The sequence below is a fragment of the Anolis sagrei genome, chromosome X (genome assembly GCF_037176765.1).
Source record: "Anolis sagrei isolate rAnoSag1 chromosome X, rAnoSag1.mat, whole genome shotgun sequence".
NCBI lineage: Eukaryota > Metazoa > Chordata > Lepidosauria > Squamata > Dactyloidae > Anolis > Anolis sagrei.
In genome coordinates this window covers 50,461,494-50,474,874 of record NC_090034.1, presented here as the reverse complement: position 1 = coordinate 50,474,874, position 13,381 = coordinate 50,461,494, and the positions used below count along the sequence as shown (strand labels likewise).

Genomic DNA, 13,381 nt, shown 5'->3' with positions numbered 1-13,381 from the left:
TGGATGGGTAGAGAAAGAGATGAATGGATAGACATCACCTATATAGATAGGTGAATGCATAGATGGATGGATAGATGGATGGATGGATGGATAGATAGAGGGAGATAAATGGATAGTTGGATAGACAGATAGATGGATAGATGGATGGATAAATAGATATATAGAGGAAGAGATGAATGGCTGGACAGTTATATGGATAGATGGATGGATAGATGGATGGATGGATAGATGAATGGATGGATAGATAGATGGATGGATGGATGGATGGATGAAGACCAACACACCCCCTTCCTTACCTTGTCTGGTGTTTCAGAGTCTGCTGGAATGCATTGCCTCTCCTTCTGGCCAGAGGCTGGAGACTGAAGCCGGCAATTGGAGCGAAGGCTGCTTTTCTGTTGTGGAAAGCGAAGGGGGGGATCTGCAACAAAAGGGGGGTCTCTCTCTTGCACCCTTGCCTGCAGAGGAGGAGGAGGGGGAGAGAGACAGAAAGAGAGAGAGAGAGAGGCTGCCTCACAGCCAATCCCAGGCAGCAGCTTGGGAGACAAAGGGGCGCCCAGCCCTGGGGGCTGCGGTGAGGCGTTGGCACCCCTCTTTTGCCATGGGGGACATGCCAAGGAGGCAGCCCCCCTCTTTTAATAGCCTTCCTTCCTTCCTTCCTTCTCCTCTATAGGGCTTTTGATTGTCTTCTGCTCCTAAGCTGCCTCTCCAAGAGCAAAGCCCCAAAGCGCAAAGCTGCGACTGAATGGCATTGCAAAGAAGGCTGGCAGGGAATGAAGAGGAGGAAGACGAGGAGGAGGAAGGCAAGAGAGAGCTAAGTGGCGCATGCGCTTTCTTCTCCTCTATCCCCCCCTTTGGAAAAACAGCATGCATTACAATGGAAAACATATTATCCTACAGTTTGGGGGGAACCCCAAGGGCCATCTAGCCCAACCTTTGTAAAAACAACATGCATTATAATAGAAAACATATTCTTCTAGAGGTTGGGAGAACCCCAAAGGGAATCTAGTCCAACCCCATTCTACTGTGGATGAACACAATTCGATCCCTCCTGACAGATAGCCGTCCTGACTCATAGACATTGGCAGATTCATGGAGAAATAGGGCTATAGAAAAATGGAATCCTGGAGATGGAAGGGACCTCCAAAGACCATCCATTCCAACCACCTTCAATTGAAGATGCAATTTGATCCCTCCCAACAGATGGCCATCCTGCGTCTTAGACATTAGCAGGTTCATGGAGTAATAGGACTACAGAAGCAGAGAATCTTAGAGTTTGAAGAGACCCCCAAAATTCATCCAAGCCCCTTCGACTGAGGATGAAGACACAATCCGATCCCTTCTGACAGATGGCCATCCGGTTTCTGCTGATGCACTTCCAGATAAGGAGACTTTAGGATGCATCTTTCAACACCTCATTCTTCCTCATGTTTCTGCCATTTCAACTCTGTCAATGTTTGGACATCTGGCTGGAAATGTTGTTGTTGTTGTTGTTATATTTTATACCCCACTTTATCTCTCCAGCAGGAGATTCAAAGTGGCTGAACATAAAAGCATCAGCATACAATTGAAAATATACCAATCTGCAATAGATGGATAGATAGAATTGATGGATGGATAGATGGGTAGAGGAAGAGATGAACTGATAGATAGTTATAGGGATAGTTGGACTGATGGATGGATGGATAGAGGAAGAGATGAATGTATGGACAGTTTTATAGACAGAATGGATAGATGGATGGATGGATGGATAAATAGATGGGTAGAGGAAGAGCTGAATGGACAGATAATTACATAGATAGATGAATTGATGGATGGATAGTTGGATAGACAGATAAATGGATGGACTGATGATGGATGGATACATGGATAAATAGATGGGTAGAGGAAGAGATGAATGAACTGATAGTTATATAGATAGGTGAATAGGTGGATGGATGGATAGAGGAAGAGATGAATGGACTGATAGTTATATAGATAAGTGAATGGATGGATGGATGGATGGATGGATGGATGGATGGATGGATGTGTGGATGGATAAATAGATGGGTAGAGGAAGAGATTAATGGATGGATAGTTATATAGATAGATGAATAGATTGAAGGATAGTGGGTTAGATGGATAGAGGAAGAGATGAATGGATGGACAATTTTATAGATAGAATGTATGTATGTATGTATGTATGGATGGATGGATGGGTGGATGGGTGGGTTGATGGATGGATGGGTTGGGTAGATAAATAGATGGGTAGAGGAAGAGATGACTGGATGGATAGTTTTATGGATAGATGAATAGATAGATGGATAGTTGGATAGACAGATAGATAGATGGATGGATGGGTGGATAGATGGATAGAGGAAGAGATAAATGGACAGGTAGTTATATAGATAGATGAATGGATAGATGAATAGACAGATAAATAGCTGGATGGATGGATTAATGGATGGATGGATAAATAGATGGGTAGAGGAAGAGATGAATGGACTGATAGTTATATAGATGGGTGAATAAATAGATGGACGGATGGTTGGATAAGCAGATAGATGGATGGATAAATAGATGGGTAGAGGAAGAGATGAATGGATGGATATTTATTTATTTATTTATTTGCAGTATTTGTACACTGGCCTTCTCAACCCCGAAGGGGACTCAGGGCGGTTCACAGCGTTGGCAACAATTCAATGCCATTGACAAAAAACAATGGAATTGAACCAAACTTGGCACACAGAGCCCCCATGACCAGCAAAAAATACTGGAGGTCTTTGGGGAAAATGCACCTTGATTTGGGGGAGTTGTAGTTCACCTACATCCAGAGAGCACCATGATCCCAAACATTGATGGATCTGGACCAAACTTGACACACATACCTGATATGTTCAAATTTGATTACTGGAGGGCTTTAGGGGGAATGGACCTTCCTTTCTGGGAGTTGTAGTTTGCCCACAACCAGAGAAACTGTGACCTCCATCGATGCTGGACCAGGACCAAACTTGGCACACAGAACTCCCATGATTAAGTCAACCTACTGGAGGGGTTTGAGAGGACCGACTCGCCATAGTGGGAGTTGTAGTTTACCCTGCATCCAGAGAGCACACTGAACCCCACGAATGATGTATCTAGAGCAAACTTGCCTGACATTACAAACTCTAAGTACTGACGGAGTTTCAAAGGGTTAAACTGGCATAATGAGAATTCTAGTTCACCTACAACAATTTTAAAAATTGACTTTTTCAAATAACCCAGGCAATGCTGGTTACCCAAGCTAGTGTAGTCTTAAAAAACTATTTTTTTGATCAATAATAATTCAATCATAATCAATAGGAGCCAAGTGACTAGATCTCTTGTCCCACTCTTTTCAATGGGAATACTACTACTACTACTAATAATAATAGTAGTAGTAGTAGTAGTAGTAATAATAATAATAAATCTTTATTTATATCCCGGTTTTCTCCCACAAAGGAACCCAAAGCGGCTTCCAACGTATTAAATACAGTACACTATATCCAAGCCATTTAAGAAGGATCAGGACAACTCATGTTGGACTAGATGACCTTTGGGGGCTCCTTCTGCCTTTCTAGGGCTCAATTCCTGCAGAATTGTCCTGCTTCCCATTACTGAAAGGGATATCCTATCCAGCATAATGTGCCCTTTATGCCAAGGCGAACACCTGGCACAAAATGCATTGCAATGGCTATGAATGCAGGGAATGGGCGGATGGATAGGGAAAGCAAGACAAATGGGGTTTTTTTGGTGGAAAGAAGGCCCATTCAGCCTCGTGGACCCAACGCCGGGTAATACGGAGCTCCTTTCGCCCCATAAAGCGAAGAATACAGAAAAGGGTTCTTTCTCCTGGCCCTTGGCACCGGTTTGCGGGAAGGAAGACATCCCGTATTCATTGCTATAGAACGAGATGCAGAAATCCTATAGAAAGGATGGCCTTCCTTCCGAAAGCAATTGTATCTATAGCTGCTTTCTGGCCCAGCTTCCTGCCCCTTATGTGTTTATGTATATATATCGCATTCATTATATCATTGTTTCACATTGTGGGTGCACAGAGGGTCTCTCTGTCTCCAAATGCAGCTGCGGCAAAGTGCAAAGTTCGGGGTCTTTGAAAGGAATAGAGTCTATTATTATTATTATTATTATTATTATTATTATTATTATTAATCGTACCCCTCCGAATGGCATGACTGCATCTCCCAGCATCCAATCTATGCTCTAATTATATTATAATTATTATAATATTTTATTATATTTTATTATTATATTTTATATTATTATTATTTTATTGACACAAAAACACAGTATGAGATATATATGCTAGATTTCATATCACAAAATCACAAGTCGAACACTTCCCAAGTGAATTATTATTATTATTATTATTATTATTATTATTATTATTATTTGCACCTCTCCGAATGGCACGAAAGCATCTCCCAACATCCAATCTCTGCTCTATTATGATTATTATTTTGCAGTATGTCACAGCAAATGAGATATGTATGCTAGATTTCGTATCACAAAATCACAAGTCAAACACTTCCCAAGCGTCTAGGACTGTGTGATGTATTATTATTATTATTATTATTATTATTATTATTATTATTTGAACCACAACAAGATGAGTCCACAGCAGACAACATCACTCTGCTGGCCGATGATGATGATGATGATGATGATTATTATTATTATTATTATTATTATACATTATTATAATACACATTTCAGGGTCTTTGGAAGGAATAGATGCTATTATTATTATTATTATTATTATTATTATTATTACATCCCTCTGAATGGCACAACTGCATCTCCTAGCATCCAATCTCCACTCTATTTATTATTATTAGTAGTAGTATTAGTATTAAAGGTAAAGGTTGTCCCCTGACATTAAATCCAGTCGTGTCCGACTCTGGGGGTTGGTGCTCATCTCCATTTCTAAGCTGAAGAGCTGGTATTGTCCTTAGACACCTTCAAAGTCATGTGGCCAGCATGACCACATGGAGCGCCGTATTAATATTAGTATTAGTATTGTGCTTTTATTATCAATTATTACTTTAATTAATTATTATTATATACTAGCTTGGGGACCCGGCGTTGCCCGGGTTATTAGAGAAAGTGGGTAATGGTGGTTCTGTATGTCAAGTTTGGTCTTTATTGGTCTTTGGATAACGGCTGCATTATTTTCAGGAAGTGAGTGAAGGTACTTGAAGTCCCATCATCCATGGCCCATCCTCCTACAAACAGCAGGAGGATATAGAGTGGGTCATGGGGGCTCTGTGTGCCAAGTTTGGTCTTTATCAGTCATTAGATGAGGGTGGCAGTGGTGTCAGTAAGTGTACTGCAAGTCCCATCATCCAAAGTCCATCCCCTTTCAAATTGCAGCAGGATGTAGAGTGGATCATGGGGGCTCTGTGTGCCAAGTGTGGTCTTGATTGGTCATTAGAAGAGGGTTGCAGCAATCTTTGGAAGGGAGTGGAGGTACTTGAAGTCCCATCATCCATGGTCTGTCCTCCTCCAAACTGCAGCAGGATGTAGAGTGGGTCATTGGAGCTCCATGTGCCAAGTTTAGTCTTGATTAGTCATTGGCGAGGGTCTCAGTGGTCTCAGGAAGTGAGCAAAGGTACTGCAAGTCCCATCATCCATCTCCAAAGTTTTCCAAATAACACCAGGACGTAAAGTGGGTCATGAGAGGTCTATGTGCCAAGTTTGGTGTTGATCCGTCATTGGATGAGGTTTTCAGAGGTCTCAGAATGTGAGTGAAGGTACTGGAAGTTCCATCATCCATGGTCCACCCTTCTCCAAAACTGCAGCAGGATGTAGAGTGGGTCATGGGGGCTCTGTGTGCCAACTTTGGTCTTGATTGGTCATTAGATGAGTTTTGCAGCAGTCTTGGGGAGTGGAGGTACTTGAAGTCCCATCATCCATGGTCTGTTGTCCTCCAAACTGCTCCAGGATGTAGAGTGGGTCATTGAAGCTCCATGTGCCAAGTTTAGTCTTGATGAGTCATTGGCGAGGGTCTCAGTGATCTCAGGAAGTGAGTGAAATGACTGCAAGTCCCATCATCCATTGTCAAATTCTTCCAAACCGCACCAAGATGTAGAGTGAGTTATGCGGGCTCTCTGTGTAAATTGTGGTCCTGATCCATCATTGTTGGCAGTTATGGTCTTAGGAAGGGAGTGCAGGTATTGCAAGTCCCATCGTCCATGGTGCATCCTCCTTCAAACTGTACCTGGATGTAGAGTGCGTCATGGAGACTCAGTGTGCCAAGTTTGGCATTTATTGGTAATTGGATGAGGGTTGCAGTAGTCTGAAGAATTGAGCTATTGTACTGCAAGTCCCATAATCCACGGTCCATCCCCGGCCAAACCACACCAGGACGTAAAGTGGGTCATGAGAGGTCTATGTGCGAAGTTTGGTCCTGATCAGTCATTGGATAAGGTTAACAGCGGTCTCAGAATGTGAGTGGTGGTACTGCAAGTCCCATCATCCATGGTTCATCCTCCTCCAAACTGCAGTAGGATGTCGAGTGGGTGATGGGGGCTCTGTGTGCCTATTTCAGTCTGTATTGGGAGTGTTCTGACCCAGCCCCCTTTGGCCTTTCCTTTCCTCTCTTTGTCATCTCAGAATGTTGGATTTGAGGCTGGCCAATCAGAGACCATATGCAAATTTCCTTCTGTCATGCCCCGTTTCTGCCATGAGCCCTCTTCTCCACCAGGGGCTCCTATTGAAGCTGCCCAATCAGAGACCATATGCAAATAGCACCACAGCGGCAGCCAATCAGAACGCTGGCACATACCCCTTCCGCCCTCCGCACCTCTGTCCTTCCCATACAAACACTCTTCTTTATTATATATATAGATTATTATTATCTATATAAATAAAAATGTAATGTTCGTTTGTGGACTTAACATAACTCAAAAACTTCTGGACGACTTGACATCAAATTTGGACACAATACACCTATCAGGCCAACGAGTGACTATCACTGAAAAACACAGCAGAAGAGACTTAAAAAGCCATTACAACACATGCACAAAACCACATATATACGCAAACACACATATGCACAAATATACACATATATACACACAAAACACATATACAGAGACTGGGCCACAGCAACTCATGGCAGGGGATGGCTAGTAATATTATAAATTATTATAATACACATTTTGGGGTCTTTGGAAGGAATAGATTCTATTGGGTTCTTGTGGGTTTTTTCGGGCTATAGAGCCATGTTCTAGAGGCATTTCTCCTGACGTTTCGCCTGCATCTATGGCAAGCATCCTCAGAGGTTGTGAGGTCTGTTGGAAGTAGGAAAAATGGGTTTATATCTGTGGAATGGCTGGGATGGGGCAAGGAGCTCTTCCCTGCTGCAGTTAGGTGTGAATGTTTAGCTGATCACCTTCATTAGCATTTGAAGGCCTGCCTGAGCCTGGGAAAATCAGTTGGTGGGAGGTGTTAATCTGTGCCTGGTTTTTTCCTCTCTGTTGTTTAGCTGTTATAATTTCTATATAACAATAGATTCTATTGTTATTATTTTATATTATTATTATTATTATTATTACTACTACTACTACTATTATTATTGTTATTATTATTTGCCCATATTTGTTAGTTGGTTGCATTTCCCAAACAGTGGGGGAAAATTACAGTAAAACTCCTGAGATAAAGCAGCACAAAGCCGTTTATTTTTTTTAAACTGGAGTTTTAAAAAAGAAGAAAGACATCTTGGAAACTATATATATATCTCCCCAGCAAATTGGAACCAAAGTGGGTCATGAGTTTCTTTAAAAAGAATGTGATTCAGTCTGCGGAAGAAACCGCAAGACTTTGGTGTGTCAGTTGGGTTGGGCCAGGGATTTCTATCTCTTTCTTTACTCTTTTTTCCCCATCTTTCCTCTTGTCCAGACCTCTGAAGCGCTCTCCGAGGTGCTGAAGTTTTTGTAAACGTTGGGTCAAATCACCTCCCAAAATCTATCTATCTATCTATCTATCTATCTATCTATCTATCTATCTATCTATCTTTCTTTCTTTCTTTCTTTCTTTCCTTCCTTCTTTTCTTTCTTTCTTTCTTTCTTTCTTTCTTGCCTTCCTTCTTGTCTTTCTTTCTTTCTTGCCTTTTTTCTCTTCTTTCCTTCCTCTTGTCCTTCCTTCTTTCTCTCTCTCTTCTATCCTTCCTCTCTCTTTCTTTCCTTGTTTCTTCCCCATCTCTCCTTCTTTTATTCCTCTTTCTCTCATTCTAATTTTATTTATTTATTTATTATACACATTTCAGGATATTTGGAAGGAATAGATTCTATTATTATTTGAAACGCAACAAGATGAGTCCACAGCAAAGAAGATCACTCTGCGGGCTGTTGCATTGGACCACACGTCGGACACTTCCCAAGTGTCTAGGACTGTGTGATGTATCGGCGAATAATGCGTGCAGATCCCAGTAAGGTGGCCTTTTGCAGCTGACAGATGGAATTTTGTCAGCGCCGATTGTGTTTAAGTGCAGGCCAAGGTCTTTAGGCACTGCACCCAGTGTGCCGATCACCACTGGGACCACCTTTACTGGTTTGTACCAGAGTCTTTACGGTTTGATCTTTAAATCCTCATATCGTGTCAGCTTTTCCAGTTGTTTCTCTACAATCCTGCTGTCGCCTGGGATTGCAACATTGACAATCCATACTTAGTTTTTTAACATGATTGTGAGGTCAGGAGTATTGTCCTCCAAAACTCTGTCTGTCTGAATTCGGAAGTCCCAGTGTAGTTTGGATTCTATAATAATAATAATAATAATAATAATAATAATAATTGCACCCCTCCAAATAATACAACCGCAAGTCCCAGCATCCACCTCCATTCTAATTATTATTATTATTATTATTATTATTATTATTATTATTATCTTGATTGTATTTATTATTATTATTATTATTATTATTTATTATAATACACATTTCAAGGTATTTGGAAGGAAAAGATTCTATTATTATTACAGTATTATGATTCACACCCCTCTAAATGGCACGACAGCATCTCCCAGCATCCAACTCTGGTCTATTTATTATTATTATTATTATTATTATTATTATTTTATTTTATTTATTTATTTATTTATTTAAAAGTTTTGTATACCGGCCTTCTCACCTCTCTTGAGGGAATCAGACCGGTTTCCAACCATAATATCACATACAATCAATAAAACATCATAATACATATTACAGTAAAACATTAAAACAGCAATTACAATCAATAACTATAATGGTCAGTCGTCACACTAAAATCATTGCTCATCATCCTCCATCCATATCTCAGGGTGTTGGCTTACTCGTCGAATGCCTGTCTCCATAACCAAGTCTTCATCTGTTTCCTAAATGTCAGGATAGAAGGGGCGGTTCTGATCTCCAGTGGGAGAGAGTTCCAGAGTCAAGGGGCCACCACCGAGAAGGCCCTGTCCCTCGTCCCCACCAGACGCACTTACGAGGCCGGTGGGACCGAGAGCAGGGCCTCTCCAGACGATCTTAATAATCTTGATGGTTCATAGGGGAGAATACATTCGGAGAGGTAATTATTATCATCATCATTAATTACTATTATTATTTATTCATAGTGTTATTATTCTATTATTACTATGATAATTTATTTTATATTATTATATTTATTATTATACATTATTATAATACACATTTTGGGATCTTTGGAAGGAATAGATTCTATTATATTTATGAATATTATTGTATTATTATTATTATTATTATTATTATTCGCCCAGCAATATTCTATTGCTGGACTGTCTGGACTGTCTGATCTAGGACTGTCTGTATGCCCCATTCTTCTCTGAAATTCTATCCTAGTTATATTTCACCTGGTCTTGCTCAGCATTATTTTTAAAATTTTAATTATTACATTTGGCCCAGCCATAGGTTTTTAAATGTTATTGTGTTATTGTTGATGTTTATTGCCTATTTTTTGTTTATGAGTTTTATTTTATTGTTTTTTGCTGATATATTGCAGGCTTGGCCTCATGTAAGCTGCACCGAGTCCCTTGGGGAGATGGTAGCGGGGTACAAATAAAGTATTATTATTGTCGAAGGCTTTCATGGCTGGAATCACTCAGTTCTTGTGGGTTTTTTCGGGCTATATGGCCATGTTCTAGAGGCATTTCTCCTGACGTTTCGCCTGCATCTATGGCAAGCATCCTCAGAGGTGAGGTCTGCAGACCTCACCTCTGAGGATGCTTGCCATAGATGCAGGCGAAACGTCAGGAGAAATGCCTCTAGAACATGGCCATATAGCCCGAAAAAACCCACAAGAACTGAAAGTATTATTATTATTATTATTATTATTATTATTATTATTATTATATTTGTTCCGTCCTTCCTTCTTTTCTTTCTTTCTAGCCTTTCCCCCTTCCTCTTTCATTCCTCTTGTCCTTCCTTTTATCTCTCTTCTACCCTTTCTTTCTTTCTTTCTTTCTTTCTTTCTTTTGCCTTCCTTCTTTCCTCTTTCTCTCATTCTGTCCTTCCTTTTGTCTATCTCCCTCTTTCCTTCTTTCATTCCTTCTTCACTGGCTTTTCTCTTTCTCTCCTTATCTTTTTTCTTCTTCTTGTCCTTCCTTTTCTTCTTTTTCTCTCTACTATCTTTCCTCTTTCTTTCTTTCTTTCTTTCTTCCTTCCTTCCTACTTCTTCTCTTTTTTTCCTACCTTCTTTTCTTTCTCTTTCTCTCTCTCTCTCCCTCTCTTCTCACCTTCCAAATCTGCCTTTCTCAAAGGGGTGAGGAGGAATCTCTGGGCAAGAGTGTGGCTTCCAAACTGGGCCCAAACCCTGGAACAGAAAGGAGACAAAGAAAGAAAAAGAGAAAGAGACCCCAAACCGATGAGCGAATCGCTGGCGGATGGGTGAGTTGCCATGGAGATGGGGGGGAAAAAGAGAATCAATTTATCCCCCTCCCCTTCACCTTCTTCTTTTATGAAAAAGGCGCCTTGGTGCAGGATCCGAATCAATTTTTCCAGCCTCTGTTGAACCAGAAGAGCTCAAAGGTGAAATCGTAGCCCCGAACACAATATACAATGTAATATAATATAATTATTATATTATATTATAACAAATATAATATAATTCTATATTATATTAGATTATAATAAATTCAATATAATTATATATTAGATGAGATTATAATAATATATCTTATATTACATTAATAATATAATAAAATATAAGATCTATACACATCTATACACATAATACAAATGAAAATATGTGTGTGGCTGGGGTGTCCAGTTACACAGACGAGCTCCTGCCTCCACAAACAGCTATAACTCCCACTACTCAGGAGACACCAAACGCCCTCCTTCCAATGACATTGCGGGTTATAGCGAGTGCCATGGCTATGTCCAAGAGCCCTGCCAATGTCCTCCACAAACACCACACTGCCCACCACCCAAGGGAAGGGTTTCATTTGGGGACAATTTCATCCTAGATTTTGTGTGCTTCCTCCACCACCGACATCCCAGTGTTTCCGACTCTCTCAATTGGTGTGGACGAGAGACAGGGCCTTCTCAGTGGTGGCCCCTCGGCTGTGGAACGCCCCCCTAGGGATATTAGATTGGCCCCCTCACTTTTAACATTTCATAAAAAAGACAAAACTTGGCTTTTTGAGCAAGTGTTCGGAAATGCAGTGTTACAGGCAAACATAGCACAACGGAACGACTACACGATGCAGCTGGACAAGGTTTTTAACAAGGAGATGCTGATGATATATGTTATTATTGAGCTTGTTATGGTTTTATATTATACTAGCCGTCCCCTGCCATTCGTTGCTGTGGCCCAGTCTGTGTATATGTGTTTTTTTGTTTTTTGGATTTTTAAGTCCCTTCTGCTGTGTTTTTCAGTGTTTTTATGAGTGATGGTCACTCGTTGGCCTGATAGGTGGATTGTGTCCAAATTTGGTGTCATTAAGTCCAGTGGTTTTTCCGTTATGCTAATCCCACAAACGAATATTACATTTTTATTTATAACTAGCTGTCCCCTGCCATGCGTTGCTGTGGCCCACATGGGGGTTCTGTGTGGGAGGTTTGGCCCAATTCTATCGTTGGTGGGGTTCAGAATGCTCTGTGATTGTAGGTGAACTATACATCCCAGCAACTACAACTCCCAAATGTCAAGATTCTATTTTCCCCAAAGTCTACAAGTATTCACATTTGGGCAGATTGAGTATTCATGTAGAGTTTGGTCTAGATCTATCATTGTTTGAGTCCACAGTGATCTCTGGATGTAGGTGAACTACAATTCCAAAACCAAAGGACACTGCCCACCAAACCCTTCCAGTATTTTCTGTTGGTCATGGGAATTCTGTGTGCCACGTTTGGTCCAACTCTATTGTTGGTGGGATTCAGAATGCTCTTTGATTGTAGGTATAACTCCCAGCAACTACAACTCCCAAATGACAAAATCAATTTTTTTTGAGTGAGGGACATACATTGGGTTATTAGGTGTCTTGTGTCCAAATTTGGTGTCAATTCATCCAGTGGTTTTTGAGTTCTGTTAATCCCACAAACACTACATTTTTATTTATATAGACTAGCCGTCCCCTGCCATGTGTTGCTGTGGCCCAGTGTGTATATGTGTTTGTGTGTGTATACATGCATATGTGTGTGTATATATTTGTGTATATATGTGTGTTTGTGTATATATGTGGTTTTGCATATGCGTTGTAATATATATATATAGGGCTTTTTAAGTCCTTTCTGTTATGTTTTCCAGTGTTTTTATGAGTGATGGTCACTCGTTGGTCTGATAGGTGGATTGTGTCCAAATTTGGTGTCCATTCGTCCAGTGGTTTTTACGTTATGCTAATCCCACAAACGAACATTACATTTTTATTTATGTAGACTAGCTGTACCCGCCACCGCGTTGCTGTAGCCAACCTTCCCTCCCTCTTTCTCTCCTTTCCCTCCTTCCCTTTTCTTCTTTCCTTCTCTCCTTCCTTCTCTACCTCTTTCTTTCCTTCCTCCCTTTTTCTTTTCCTTCCCTTTCTCTTTCTTCCTTCTTTGCCTCTTTCCTTCCTTCCTTTGCTTTTGCTTCCATCCTTCCTTTTGTCTTTCCTTCCTTCCCTCCCTCTTTCTCTTTCTTTCTTACTCTTCTTTTTTCCTTCCTTTTCTTTTTTTCTTTCCTTCTCTGCTTCCTTCTTTCTCTACCCATTTCTTTCCACCCCTCTTCTTTCCCTCTTCTACCTCTTTCCTTCCTCCCTTTTTCTTTTCCTTCCCTTTCTCTTTCTTCCTTCTCTACCTCTTTCCTTCCTTCCTTTGCTCTTTGCTTCCACCCTTCCTCCCTCCCTCCCTCCCTCCTTCCCTCCCTTCTTTTCCCCTTCCTTCCTTCCCTCCCTCTT

At 40.8% G+C, this 13,381-nt stretch overlaps 1 protein-coding gene across 1 annotated transcript in view; it reads right to left on the bottom strand.

The window, feature by feature from the left end:
• Nucleotides 1-841, bottom strand: part of NCAN (neurocan) — a 57,706-nt gene extending 56,865 nt beyond the window's left edge. Inside the window, exon 1 of the mRNA XM_060785172.2 lies at nt 297-841. The gene's annotated coding sequence lies outside the window, so the exon portion shown is untranslated. The remainder of the gene's footprint in view (nt 1-296) is intronic.
• Between the last annotated feature and the right edge of the window lie 12,540 nt (nt 842-13,381).